This window comes from Chelmon rostratus, chromosome 19 (assembly GCF_017976325.1).
Source record: "Chelmon rostratus isolate fCheRos1 chromosome 19, fCheRos1.pri, whole genome shotgun sequence".
Lineage (NCBI taxonomy): Eukaryota > Metazoa > Chordata > Actinopteri > Chaetodontiformes > Chaetodontidae > Chelmon > Chelmon rostratus.
The window spans coordinates 22,522,191-22,535,426 of NC_055676.1; the positions used below are offsets into that span (position 1 = coordinate 22,522,191).

The 13,236-nt window shown below is 41.1% G+C and overlaps 1 long non-coding RNA gene across 1 annotated transcript; it reads left to right on the forward strand.

The window, feature by feature from the left end:
- Nucleotides 1–8,559: 8,559 nt before the first annotated feature.
- On the forward strand, nucleotides 8,560–11,680 carry LOC121623391. The gene is made up of 4 exons (XR_006007823.1): nucleotides 8,560–8,679; nucleotides 9,457–9,584; nucleotides 9,859–9,901; nucleotides 11,430–11,680. It is a non-coding gene; the product is annotated as an uncharacterized LOC121623391 (long non-coding RNA).
- Nucleotides 11,681–13,236: the final 1,556 nt, after the last annotated feature.

Below are 13,236 nucleotides of genomic sequence, written 5' to 3' on the forward strand. Positions count from 1 at the left end.
GAGGGGGCCGGACCAGGTGTGCCAGCCATGCCCTGCAGTAACACAGCAGACAGACAGGAGGCAGAGGGGGAGGACAACACGGTGAAACTGCACACATAAATGCATTTATCGTATTAAGATATTTCTAACCAGCATCTTTTCAAATAAAACCATCCACATTCTGTAAGTACCTCTTTGTTTCGTCTGTATTTCATTTTGTTTCTCTTGATTATTGCTGCATCTTTAGAGGCGTTGGCAGTGAGAACAGGCTGCATGTTGAGAAAAGGCACTAAAGGCTCACCCCCTGCCTGTAACGGCCCTGGTGAGCTCAGACCCAGATGCAGAGAAAAACACAGGAGGCAGATTGAGGTTCAAACAAAAATCACTGTCTTTATTATGTTCCAAAAAAGCCAAACACAAGGAGTCCACTAAGGCAAACAAAACAGACAGGAAAAAGGCAAAACTCTTCAAAATCTGTTGCAGGGAAATCCAACAAACACTGAGAGCCAAATGTAGCAAAGCACGAGGTGAAATCACTGGGATCAAAGACAATCTGGCAGAGACATGTGGAGCTGGTGGGGATATATACACACAGGGAAGGGAGGGAGGTAATCAGGGGCAGGTGAGTAAGTGGCCTCAGGTGGGGTTGATGAGAGGCGGGAAAACACAGGAAACTGGAATGACACAAGAGGTAGAGTTACAAAAATAAAACAGGAAACAACCTGACAGGATCCAGAATGGTACACTGCCTTAAAAAGAGACGCCAGCGTCCTGACCAGCCGTCCACATGTGATGCAATTGTGTTGGAAACATACATTTTATGCAATTTAGGACCCTTTGATTGGCTTGGAGCTTGTTTGTATTGCACGTGTGTGTTTTGTGATGAAAGAATGACGTCAAAGCTGCTAAACAAGGACAAAAATGAATGCATAGAAAGCTGAACCAGAATGAAGCTGCAGAGGGTCTTAAAGAGCTCATCACATGTGTGGCACATCTTTGCTCCCACCCACCACATTTCTCTTTCATGTCGCTGCTCCAGCCCTCCGGGTTCACACTGAGTGTCCGATTTTGAGAGACTCTGAGGGGGTCTGAATCGCTCATGAGGCAGAGTCCCGTCTTCTTCGTCTTCCTGCCGTCACCTTTGCCTTTGTCTCTGCCTCACTTCTCCACATCTGACAAGCTGACACCAAAGCCTTGTTTCATCCCTGCTCGTCAAGCCGTGGATGACACTTCATTCAGGTGGAGAAACATGCCGTGAGTGACACTTCACTGCTGATGAACAGAGGGAGCCAGAATATACAAGACGTCTCATCCTGAGGTGGAGGCGAGAGAAATATATGGCAAACATCCCGATTCTCCGGCAGCAGCGGTGGAATTTAAGCACAAAAAATACAAATTTCATGTACTTGTTTTTTAATAATATTTTTTTATATGAATATTAGGAGGAGGTGCATCGAGATAGGCAGATAATGCTAAGCTAATGCTCGAGTCGGGTGCTGTTATAGCATTGCAGAAGAAGAGCACAACGAGATGACGAAATGATGTAGAAAACATGATGGAGATACGGAATATTCTGTTTGCTATATGTTTTAACCTGAGGAAGGTAAACGTCTCTTCATCTCTCCAGCACATCTGATGCTTTTTTCTCTTTTTTTTTTGTGCGATATTTTGACCAGCGCACCAACAGGTGGATGGAAACCCACCTCGTCAGACGAGATTTGTTCAAAGAGCAGAAGCAAAGGTCAGACTGCACCGCTGGCTGTAAATAGACGACACTGATAAAAACACCCAGAGAGGTGAAGTCTGCCACGCAGATAAAGCAGGCTCACACCAGATCCTGTGCACTGACGAGGAAAATCACCTTAACAGGTAATTACACAGTCAAACATTAGCACCAATCTTTAAACAGCCCACTAAGTTTGAGATAGCAGATTTAATCTGGTAAAACACATTAATTAACTGCTCCTCACACCTTAATACAATATAAAGGTAATAGATGCCCTCAGGTGAAATTTAACAAAGGCATACAAATTAAATTTAATGTATTAATTCCCTTTAATTTTCTCTTCATCGTAAATCTCACAGGGGGATTACATTACACAGCCACAGCGTGTGGTGAGGAATTACTGCGGGAAGGTGGACGCCATGGAGGGCGGCAGTTTTGATCTGAGACTCCGGCTGTTTCCTGTCAGGTGGTGACGAGTCTGAGTGGGGTGATCAGCTGGGTTGTTGGGTAACAGGAGAAATGGCAACTATTAATCATCTGACGCAGCTCAGGCGTTGGCTCTGGAGGTTCATTAGTATTTAATTATAAGCGCTGGTCATAAATATCAATAAAAGCTCCACATATTTTCACTTGGGAACAGACACAAACTGCAGAGGAAGCTCAGAGCCTGCAGGTGGCAAACAACACAACCAAACAGAGCAAACTTATATTAAACTCCAACAACTCCATCAAACGTTACTTTAACTGCACATATTGAGCATTTCTAGACGCTGTTTAGGACATTTCTAACAGCTGTAATGCCACAGTGAGCAGATATTTGATTGCTGGTGTCCCGGCTCACAGTGGAGGCTGATGAACAGAATGACACTCAGATCACTGCCTGCCATCGTTTTAAAGGAATAAGAGAGTTTGGGGACCTTTGACGCTTCTTTTTTCTATTATTTTTATTGATTTCACAACGGTTTCATTCTCCATCTTATTCTGCATTCATTTTCCATCCCTGCTTCTTCATCTTTATTCTGTCTTCTGTTATGTGAAGCAGGTGGTGCAGGTGCAGGTCTTTGTTTTAAAGCACTTTGAGCTGAAACAAATTAACTTAATTTACTGTTTTGTATATTTTATTCTTCTGTGCAATAGTAGTAACACTTTTTATTGTTATTCGTAATCTGAAGGCAGTTTACATTGTTCTTTTTTTCCACAGCTACTGGGACCATACACACTTTTTACATATTTTTTTTATATATTTATGTTTTTCTGCATATTATATTTTTCTTTTATACAGTCAAAATCCATTTTGCTTATATAATATGTACATATATATAGTCTACTTTTTATTTTGTATTTTGTTTTTTCCAAATGTTCTCTACCTCTGCTGCTATTTTTCTTCCCACTGCTTTCACACTTTTTACATATTTTTTTTATATATTTATGTTTTTCTGCATATTATATTTTTCTTTTATACAGTCAAAATCCATTTTGCTTATATAATATGTACATATATATAGTCTACTTTTTATTTTGTATTTTGTTTTTTCCAAATGTTCTCTACCTCTGCTGCTATTTTTCTTCCCACTGCTTTCACATGCTGCCCAAATTTCCCCGGCTGGGGATAAATAAAGTTTTATCTTACTAATAACATTATATCTACAATATAATGTGCCTTTATATGAGAAATTTGATTTTTTGACAACTATTACACATTACAAATACATTATAGTGTTTTCTAAACTATTTATTATGTGTTTATATTCTGCTTATGTTCTCTCTACAAAAGAAAATGAAACGGATTAAATAAATTGGCCGAATGTCTTAATGACACATTTCTGCCACCACATGATTGTTCAGATATTTTTAAAATCACTGTTCACGTGTGAAAAGGCTCCCAGTGAAGAGATGATACTTAATACTGGGGCTAAAGAGCCCCGCCATCAGCAGCACTTGTTAATGCCAATCAACAGGCGGAGAGGACCCGCTCTGTTGCTAGGAGACCAGAGAGGATGTTTCCAATCGGTCCAGCAAGGCGCCGATTATCTGTCATTACTGGCCGATGGTGTAACTGACCGTGAGTGTCATTACTCAAGTTCAGTCCTGAGAGCGAGCGTATGTGGATCAAGCTAATTTTATTATTGACAAAGTAGCTGCTGGACTTTGGACGGTGACGGAGGAATGTCACACACACACACACACACAGGCAGCTCCCCGTGCTCCATTAAACATCAAACAACTGAGCGAGCCGAACCAAATAAAAGCCGCCGAGCACGAGAACAGATCTCAGCACATTCACACCACCCATTGAAATGGAAATGACCTCAATAATCAGATGAATTAAGTTGCTGTTTCACCAGATTCTCGCTTCCTGAGCTTCAGTTAGGAGGATTTTGATTTAGAGGTGGCCTTTCAGGAAACACCTAATTGCTATTGGCTGTTCCGTTCACTGTGACATTTATGAAAACTTTATGGACAGCGATGGCTCCGGCTTGTGACATTTTGGATTCCCTTTAAAGCGGTGAATACGAAGGTTTTCTACCTCACGGGCCACGAGGCTCAGAGTGAAAACAACAACAGCTCCCACAGTGAGTCTGGTTGGCACAGATGAAAGACAGCGACTGTTTTCATCCCGTAAGAAAAGGTTGGAAACACGACGCATCCTCGCGGAGACAACTGTGCTGTAATTGAAATGATGAAATAATAAACGGATGTTCCGTCTCCAGCGAAGATGCTCCGGCTACAGCGAAGTGTGACACCGCTTGGCGCCTTGTTCGATGTGGATGTGCGAAAAGACATCAGTTCCAGTGCGCTAGCTCCAATTCCAGCCTCAGAATTTATTGGCAGAGCAAACCAGGACGGTTACACTCCAACAAGATGATCAAATGTTTCTGAAGAGCCTCCATCGACAGTCACAGCGCTGGTTTGTGTGTTGACTTAAACAGCATTTTAGTTTATTGTTTGTACATAAATGAGATGATCACAGCAGAAATGGTTGAGTCAGTGTCTTTTATGAGATGTTAATGTGACAATACTGCGTACGTGGACTGATGAACCTCTGGATACCTTCTAGTTCAAAGAAATGAGCCGGCTAACAGCCCGACCTGACACATACAGGTCATCAGAAACAAAAATGGCAGACGTCCCAACAAAAAGACCAAAGTGTCAGAATGTTTTGCCTTCTATCGCCGAGTATGACAAATTCCACCACGTGTGCGGTGGTGCTGACCAATAGGAGCGCAGGGCAGCTGTAAACATGTGTGAGATGAATGATGCTGGTGGTGCTGCGAGGTGGAACTACAGCTGCTGCTTCGGACGCTGTTGTTTGTTTACGTTCTCGTTCTCAACAGCAAGCTGTGATTGGTCAGGAACTAGTCGAGTCCAAGTCAAGAATTGCCTATAATAATGGCCTAATCTGATAAAGTCAATATTAAGAGACAAAAATATGAATCCAGCAGTCAGAAATCATGTTCATAGTCTCCAGAGGATGAAGCCTGCTGACTCTGGTGATCCCCTGATCTTTCCTATAACGCCAACATTAAGGTGACATTTTCAGATTTGAGAGATATTTATGAACTTTTGGATGGAGGACCATTCAGTTTTGACATTCATGGCCATCAGGGGATGAATCCCAGTCACTTCCTCGTGGTGACTTTCTGGTGTCACCACATGATTTTATTGGGTTGTTTGTCATTAGGAAGTAGGAACATTTTCCCTTTGCCAGCAAAGTCTGGTGTCATTCCAGACTAGTTCAGTTAACGTGCTGTGGTCTCAATCCCATATGATCCTTGTTTTGTTCTTTATATAACAGCATATCATTTAAGTAACTTTTTTGTTGCCAGTTAGCTTAGTTTACGCTAGATACTCGCCTCTGCTTTCAGTCTTTATGCTAACCCTGCTAGAAAAACCAGCATAGACCAGCATCATTTCCATGCTGGTCTATGCTGGTCTATGCTGGATTGATGCTGGTTTAGCTGGTGAGCCAACATAACTATGCTGGTGGACCAGCATGCTGTTGCTAATGATGCTGGTGGACCAGCTTATGATGCTGGTGGACCAGCATGCTGTTGCTAATGATGCTGGTGGACCAGCTTATGATGCTGCTGGACCAGCATGCTGTTGCTAATGATGCTGGTGGACCAGCTTATGATGCTGGTGGACCAGCATGCTGTTGCTAATGATGCTGGTGGACCAGCTTATGATGCTGCTGGACCAGCATGGTGTTGTTAATGATGCTGGTGGACCAGCTTATGATGCTGCTGGACCAGCATGGTGTTGTTAATGATGCTGGTGGACCAGCTTGGTGTTGCTAATCATGCTGGGAGGATGAGCATCATTACCAACACTACCAGCATGCTGGTCTACCATTACCACAAGTATAGTATAGTTGCATGCTGGTCCACCAGCATGGTCTTTCTCGTGAAACTGGTTATAAAAGTGACTGACATTTAATGAAGGCTAGCTGTCTTACTGCAGTAAAGTAATCTAACCTCTCACTCTGCATTTTATAGCTGTAAAAAAAGCTGTAAAAGTATAGCCTTCACAGGCAGTCTACAAAGTCAACACTATGCAGCAGAATAACAATAAGTGTTTCTATTCAAATGATGGTCTTGAAATAGACCACTGGTTGCTACTATTTGATACATTGGGCATGTGAATTAAATGGCTCATATTTGTTGACAATCAAATAAAGTACAGTCCAACAATAGCCAACCTATGTTATTTTATGACAAAAACAACATTAAACATTGTGATCTCTGACATTTATTTATCTGACAGTATAGCAAACATTCATATGAGGTAGGAGAATCAAATGCAGACTGTTGTTTTGTCCATTGTCTGGCATACAATGGCATGGGTAACATACACACATCCTACAAGAAATAAGCAAAAACAGTACATTGCATAAAGAAAATCAGTTCATATGTACAAGATATAAAATATTAAAGTGTTCTAAAATTAACATCCTGGATAAAGGTGGGGTGTGGGGGTTGTGGGCAACCTAAATGCAAAATGTCAAGTGCTTCTCACTTAATAGTTTAATAGTAGCGTCCCCCACTTCAAAGGGCAGGTTTGCTTCAGAAGATTTGGGCAGGAATTCATTCAATGACCAGGATTTCACTTTGGTTCTTTTCTTTCTTTTATTTTGAAAGTCATCATGGCCAACAAGGTGAAAAACCTTGAAGTACAAACACAAATAGAAATTCAGACAAAAATATAACCCAAGACACCATAATCAATCAACATAATCCAAAATCAAATACTTAATTCAAATACCAATTTTAAATTTAAATTTTAACTACTACAAATTAACCTTGAAAATAAGAATAAAATACCCATATTTAAAGCACCCAAAATAAATCAAATACATTTTAAAGCAATGATTTTAACCTTAACTTTGGCAGATTTTACCTTCCATAAATACAAACCCCAATTTTCAAATTACTTTTAGCTTGAGCCTCTTTTTAAAATACACATTTTTAACTGCGACTGTTTTCTGTGACATTAAAGGTTAAGTTTGGTTTTTTGACACCTGGACTTTATTTTTAGGATTACATATGCTCATAGTCTCACCCAGACAATTTTGGTGGAGCTTGGAGCCGTTTTCGAGCAATTTAGATCCATCCGTCTGTGTTTTTTTCTCATGCCATAGTAGCGGACAGGGCCAGAAATCGAAGCCCCTAAATTAGACATTATCTGCTGCGAAACTCGCTCATCTCTCGTCGTCAGGCACTTCTACATCGGATAAATATTCTGCCATGTTGCACAAAAATAGCCGTGTAGCCTACCAACAACAGCTGCTCTCAGCTGCGCTCTTGCGGTGCATGTCTATGACGTCACCAAAAGTTACCCATCCTTGTAAAGCCCCTGATGACTATAACAAGGAAGTTGAGCTGACATGGTGATAACACTGGCCATTCATTTATAAAATGTAGGTGAAATGAGCGAGTTTCGCAGCAGATAATGTCTAATTTAGGGGCTTCAATTTCTGGCCCCGTCCGCTACTATGGCATGAGAAAAAATGCTCTAAAGTCCAGTTCTATGTCCTGTTGGCACAGGGTCAAATTTATGATGCAGCCACAAACGTGACTGGAGCTCATAGCTCTCTCACCTCATCATCTGTGCTGTGTGACCCTGATTCAGATACGCTGTCTTCTTCTCCGTCTTCTTCGTCTTCTTCTTGGTACTGCCGGACAGGAACACACACAAGCTCTACTTAGAAAACAACAACAAAATGCAGCTTCACGTATGATGGAGGGGAGGACAGTATGAGGACCTACCAGATCAGTGGCGCCAGCAGGAGGGCTGTTGTGCCGAGATGGAGACATGGTCTGTTCACAGGATGACAGGAAGTGATATAAGCACAGTGCTATGTCTATCAGAATTATGTCAAATTTATGATGCAACCACAAACACTCGTGGCTCTCTCACCTCAACATCCTCCATGCTTTGTCCTTCCCCACTATTTGTTAAAGGCACGGTCTGAGAATGCACAAAAAATATATTTTAGTAAAGTTTTACATTGAAGTAGCTTGTCTCAACAATAGGAAGAGATAAGGCTCATATAATTGCACAGTCAAAGGACTGTACTTTCTACTTAATTTTCGTTTCTTTTAAAGCAGTTTTTACATTTCAGTTAACTAAATTATTTTTTCACTGCTAGTTTTAGTTTTTGTCTTAGTTTTAATAACTATAATAACCCTGGACAGCAGCAGCTGTCGGTTTTACCGCCACTGGATTAGATCCCTCGCGCCCCACCTCAAACCATTAAGTAGTCGCGCGACCAGTGCAGGTTACCAGTGCTTTAACCGTTGGCTTTTTATCAAGCGAAATGTGTGCGTATGTTAAATATGTTAGCGACGATTGTAAAGAGATTGTCCCGACAACGGACATTAAAGATTTCGACATTAACCTCTCCAGCAGTAACAAGATTTACTGGGTGCGGTGGAAAGACGCTTTCGACGAAGTCCAAATAATATTCATCAAAGGTGAGTTAGCTACATCTCATTGATACCGACACCGTTTTGTCACATTATGTTTAGCTATATGACTGTCAAGCCCAAATTATATTCATCAAAGTTAGCTACATCTCATTGATACCGACACAGTTGTGTTACATTACGTTTAGCTATTGTCGAGCCCAAATTATATTCATCAAAGTTAGCTACATCTCATTTGATGCCGACACCGCTGTGTTAAGTTACGTTCAGTTATTTGACTGTCGCTAATGGGAGTCTTCGTAGTAGCTAAATGACTCGCTAGCTAGCCGTGAGCTAGTGAACAATTTAGCTAGCGTAGCTAGCTTATTAAGAACAGACCGAGAAAGCTCTCGCGGTGTGTATCATTGATACCGACACCGTTGTGTCACATTACGTTTAGCTATATGACTGTCAAGCCCAAATTATATTCATCAAAGTTAGCTACATCTCATTTGATACCGGCGCAGTTGTGTTACATTACGTTTAGCTACTGTCGAGCCTAAATTATATTCATCAAAGTTGGCTACATCTCATTTGATGCCGACACCGCTGTGTTAAGTTACGTTCAGTTATTTGACTGTCGCTAATGGGACTCTTCGTAGTAGCTAAATGACTCGCTAGCTAGCCGTAAGCTAGTGAACAATTTAGCTAGCGCAGCTAGCTTATTAACAACAGACGGAGAAAGCCCTCGCGGTGTGTATTAATGTACGAGTAAATGTGAAATGTGTATGTATATGGAAAGCAAGTTTTTCCACTTACCATTTGTGTTCTTTACCCCTGATCCAGACACCAGAGAGGCAGTGGAGGATGAGCTGACCAAGGGAAAGCGAGTGAGGGTTCGGAAGGTCAAGGAGTCGAGCCCCACCTCCGTAGCTGATCCGTCTTCCGAACGGGAGGAAACCAAGGCCAAAAATGTAACTAACGTATGCAATGTAAATAGATAATAACGGAATGTAAATACTAATAAGGCTATGTAAATAGATAATAACGTTGTCATTAAAAATTCTGAAAACTTAAAGAGACACTATTATGCTCATCTCAGGAGCTTTTAATGTGATACTTAGTGGAACACTATTGAGGGGGAGGTGATCAGAGACTCTCTCTCTCTCTCTCTGTGTGTGTGTGTGTGTGTGCGTGCGTGCGTGTGTGTGTGTGTGTGTGTGTGTGTGTGTGTGCATAATCTGACAGTGGGAGTCCAATGGAGCCAGCTGAATCCCCAAACAAAGATGAGGTAAATTATTATTCTGTTTACAATATATGCTTGCATTGCTACTATAAATACAATTATAAAACGAAAAGGTGAAATTCGGCAATCTGATTGGCTGTTAACTGTGATATAATAAGGGTATATCACAGCTACTATTCTAAAAAGCCTTATCACAGCAGATCACTCCACTTCAGGGAAGCAGCAATGTTTGGATGTTTATTTTTTGACCTTGTTAACAGCATTTAAACATGTTGTTGTACACTTATTATTATTAGATTATAAAATCCTGCACTGTGCGTCAATGAGTAGGCTAATTAGGAGTCAAATAGCGGACCACAGACAGCTCCCGTATAATGACAGTCACAGGATCAGCACCTTGACAGAGACTTAGTGCTCTACAGGCTGATCTGTCACTGTCTGATTGAACAGCCTCATGGACATGATATTTTACAATTCTTCACATTACTTAGGCCAACTAACGAAATTTGTTAAGGCAAGTAATTTGGCGCTTTTAAAGTCATGATATTCAAATGCCGCTGCTGCATCTCCAGGTGCCTGCCGCAATGTCACATATAGTCGGCTTAATGAAGTCAGTGATCACTCAAAGCTAAAGCTATTTAAAAAAACTCTCATTCATTGAGGCTCTGGGTGGATTCTTCCGGACTCATACTTAACTGCGGGGGGACCTTGCATGTTTACGTTACGGGGCTGATTGTCAGAGAAGCAACAACGTCTACATGACAACAAACTAGGTAGCAAAAAGTTGCTGTAGTGTTTTGACAGCGTTAACAAATAGACTAAATTTGTTGAATTCACATGTTTAAGGTTAACTTAAGGTGAGGAATAGACAACATGCAGCACTAACATACAGAGAGGTGGGACTATTTTTTCACAGCGGGACTATTTTATTAAATAATATGTATTTATGTTTAATTAAAAACTACATGAAAATTATTGCGTATTCCTCTTTCGTATTGCCATTATTGGTAACCGGTTTGTAAATGCAAATTCACCAACACATTTACCTCCATATAAACAGTGAAAACTTAAATTGATAAGCTATAAACTTCACCAATATCCCCAGTTTATCACTCTTGTTGGGCAGAGAGTTGGCATTTCCCATGATGACTGACAGCAGAAAGGACAACATCTCCACCTCCAAGCCTTTACTTTTGCAACAGCATGGCAACATTAAAAAGACCTCTTAGTCTCAGCTGGATCAGGGTGGCATCCTACAGACTTTCAGTGAAAGAAGATCCTTTCCTGAACAAATTCCTCTCCCCACAGAATTATCCATCAGTAGTTGACAAAACACAACAAAAACATAAAAATTAAGTAAACTAAAGGTTGATTAAGCACTCAGAGCTACCAGACTTTGCTGCTACCTGTGGAAGCGCATATTTTAGAAATAATGGAGGATTTTTTTTTCAAAATTAATGTATGTGATAATACAAATTTGAATTATTTGAATGAATCCCTTGCTGTATTTATAAGTAATGGATATTTTGATAGCATGTTTTTTATTGATTTAATAGTTTTTTAATCTTTTCAGTCTGTTTCAGGGAGTGGCTCAAGGCAAAAAAGGTGGACGACAAAGAGATAGAGGCAAGATGTGGAAAGGCTGGACATATATAACTGAAACAATCATGGACATTAACAGACAAAAAACACAAATCTCCAAATTGAATTGAATTAATCGCCTGAGATGTTCTAATCTATTTAATTAACTGTTCTAATCTGTTTTATGGTATGTCTAATCAGTTCTAATCTGTTTTATGGTATGTCTAATCAGTTCTAATTTGTTTGGTGGTACTGTATTTTTTTCTATGTATTATAGTTTTTAATTAAAGATAGATTTTTGTGAAACCCTTACATTGTGGGTTTTTTTTTTTTTTTTTTAATTTTTATTTCTAGTAAAGAATGGAATGCTGGATGCTGGTTATGCTGGTCCAGCATGGGGTATGCTGGTTATGCTGGTCCAGCATGGGGTATGCTGGTTATACCAGCATAGACCAGCATATGTTGTGTTTTGATGCTGGTCACCAGCAAAACCAGCATGGGGTATGCTCAAAACACAACATATGCTGGTCTATGCTGGTTATACCAGCATAGACCAGCATATGTTGTGTTTTGATGCTGGTGACCAGCATCCCATGCTGGTCACCAGCAAAACCAGCATGGGGTATGCTGGTTATACCAGCATAGACCAGCATATGTTGTGTTTTGATGTGTTTGATGTTGATGTTGGTGATGTTGGTGACCAGCATCCCATGCTGGTCACCAACATCAAAACACAACATATGCTGGTCTATGCTGGCCAGCATCCCATGCTGGTCAGGATGCTGGTCCCCAGCATGGGATGCTGGACCAGCATGACCAGCATGGGATGCTGGTCACCAACATCAAAACACAACATATGCTGGTCCAGCATCCCATGCTGGTCAGGATGCTGGTCAGGATGCTGGTCCCCAGCATGGGATGCTGGACCAGCATGACCAGCATGGGATGCTGGTCACCAACATCAAAACACAACATATGCTGGTCTATGCTAGTTTACGCTAGATACTCGCCTCTGCTTTCAGTCTTTATGCTAACCCTGCTAGAAAAACCAGCATAGACCAGCATCATTTCCATGCTGGTCTATGCTGGTCTATGCTGGATTGATGCTGGTTTAGCTGGTGAGCCAACATAACTATGCTGGTGGACCAGCATGCTGTTGCTAATGATGCTGGTGGACCAGCTTATGATGCTGGTGGACCAGCATGCTGTTGCTAATGATGCTGGTGGACCAGCTTATGATGCTGCTGGACCAGCATGCTGTTGCTAATGATGCTGGTGGACCAGCTTATGATGCTGGTGGACCAGCATGCTGTTGCTAATGATGCTGGTGGACCAGCTTATGATGCTGCTGGACCAGCATGGTGTTGTTAATGATGCTGGTGGACCAGCTTATGATGCTGCTGGACCAGCATGGTGTTGTTAATGATGCTGGTGGACCAGCTTGGTGTTGCTAATCATGCTGGGAGGATGAGCATCATTACCAACACTACCAGCATGCTGGTCTACCATTACCACAAGTATAGTATAGTTGCATGCTGGTCCACCAGCATGGTCTTTCTCGTGAAACTGGTTATAAAAGTGACTGACATTTAATGAAGGCTAGCTGTCTTACTGCAGTAAAGTAATCTAACCTCTCACTCTGCATTTTATAGCTGTAAAAAAAGCTGTAAAAGTATAGCCTTCACAGGCAGTCTACAAAGTCAACACTATGCAGCAGAATAACAATAAGTGTTTCTATTCAAATGATGGTCTTGAAATAGACCACTGGTTGCTACTATTTGATACATTGGGCATGTGAA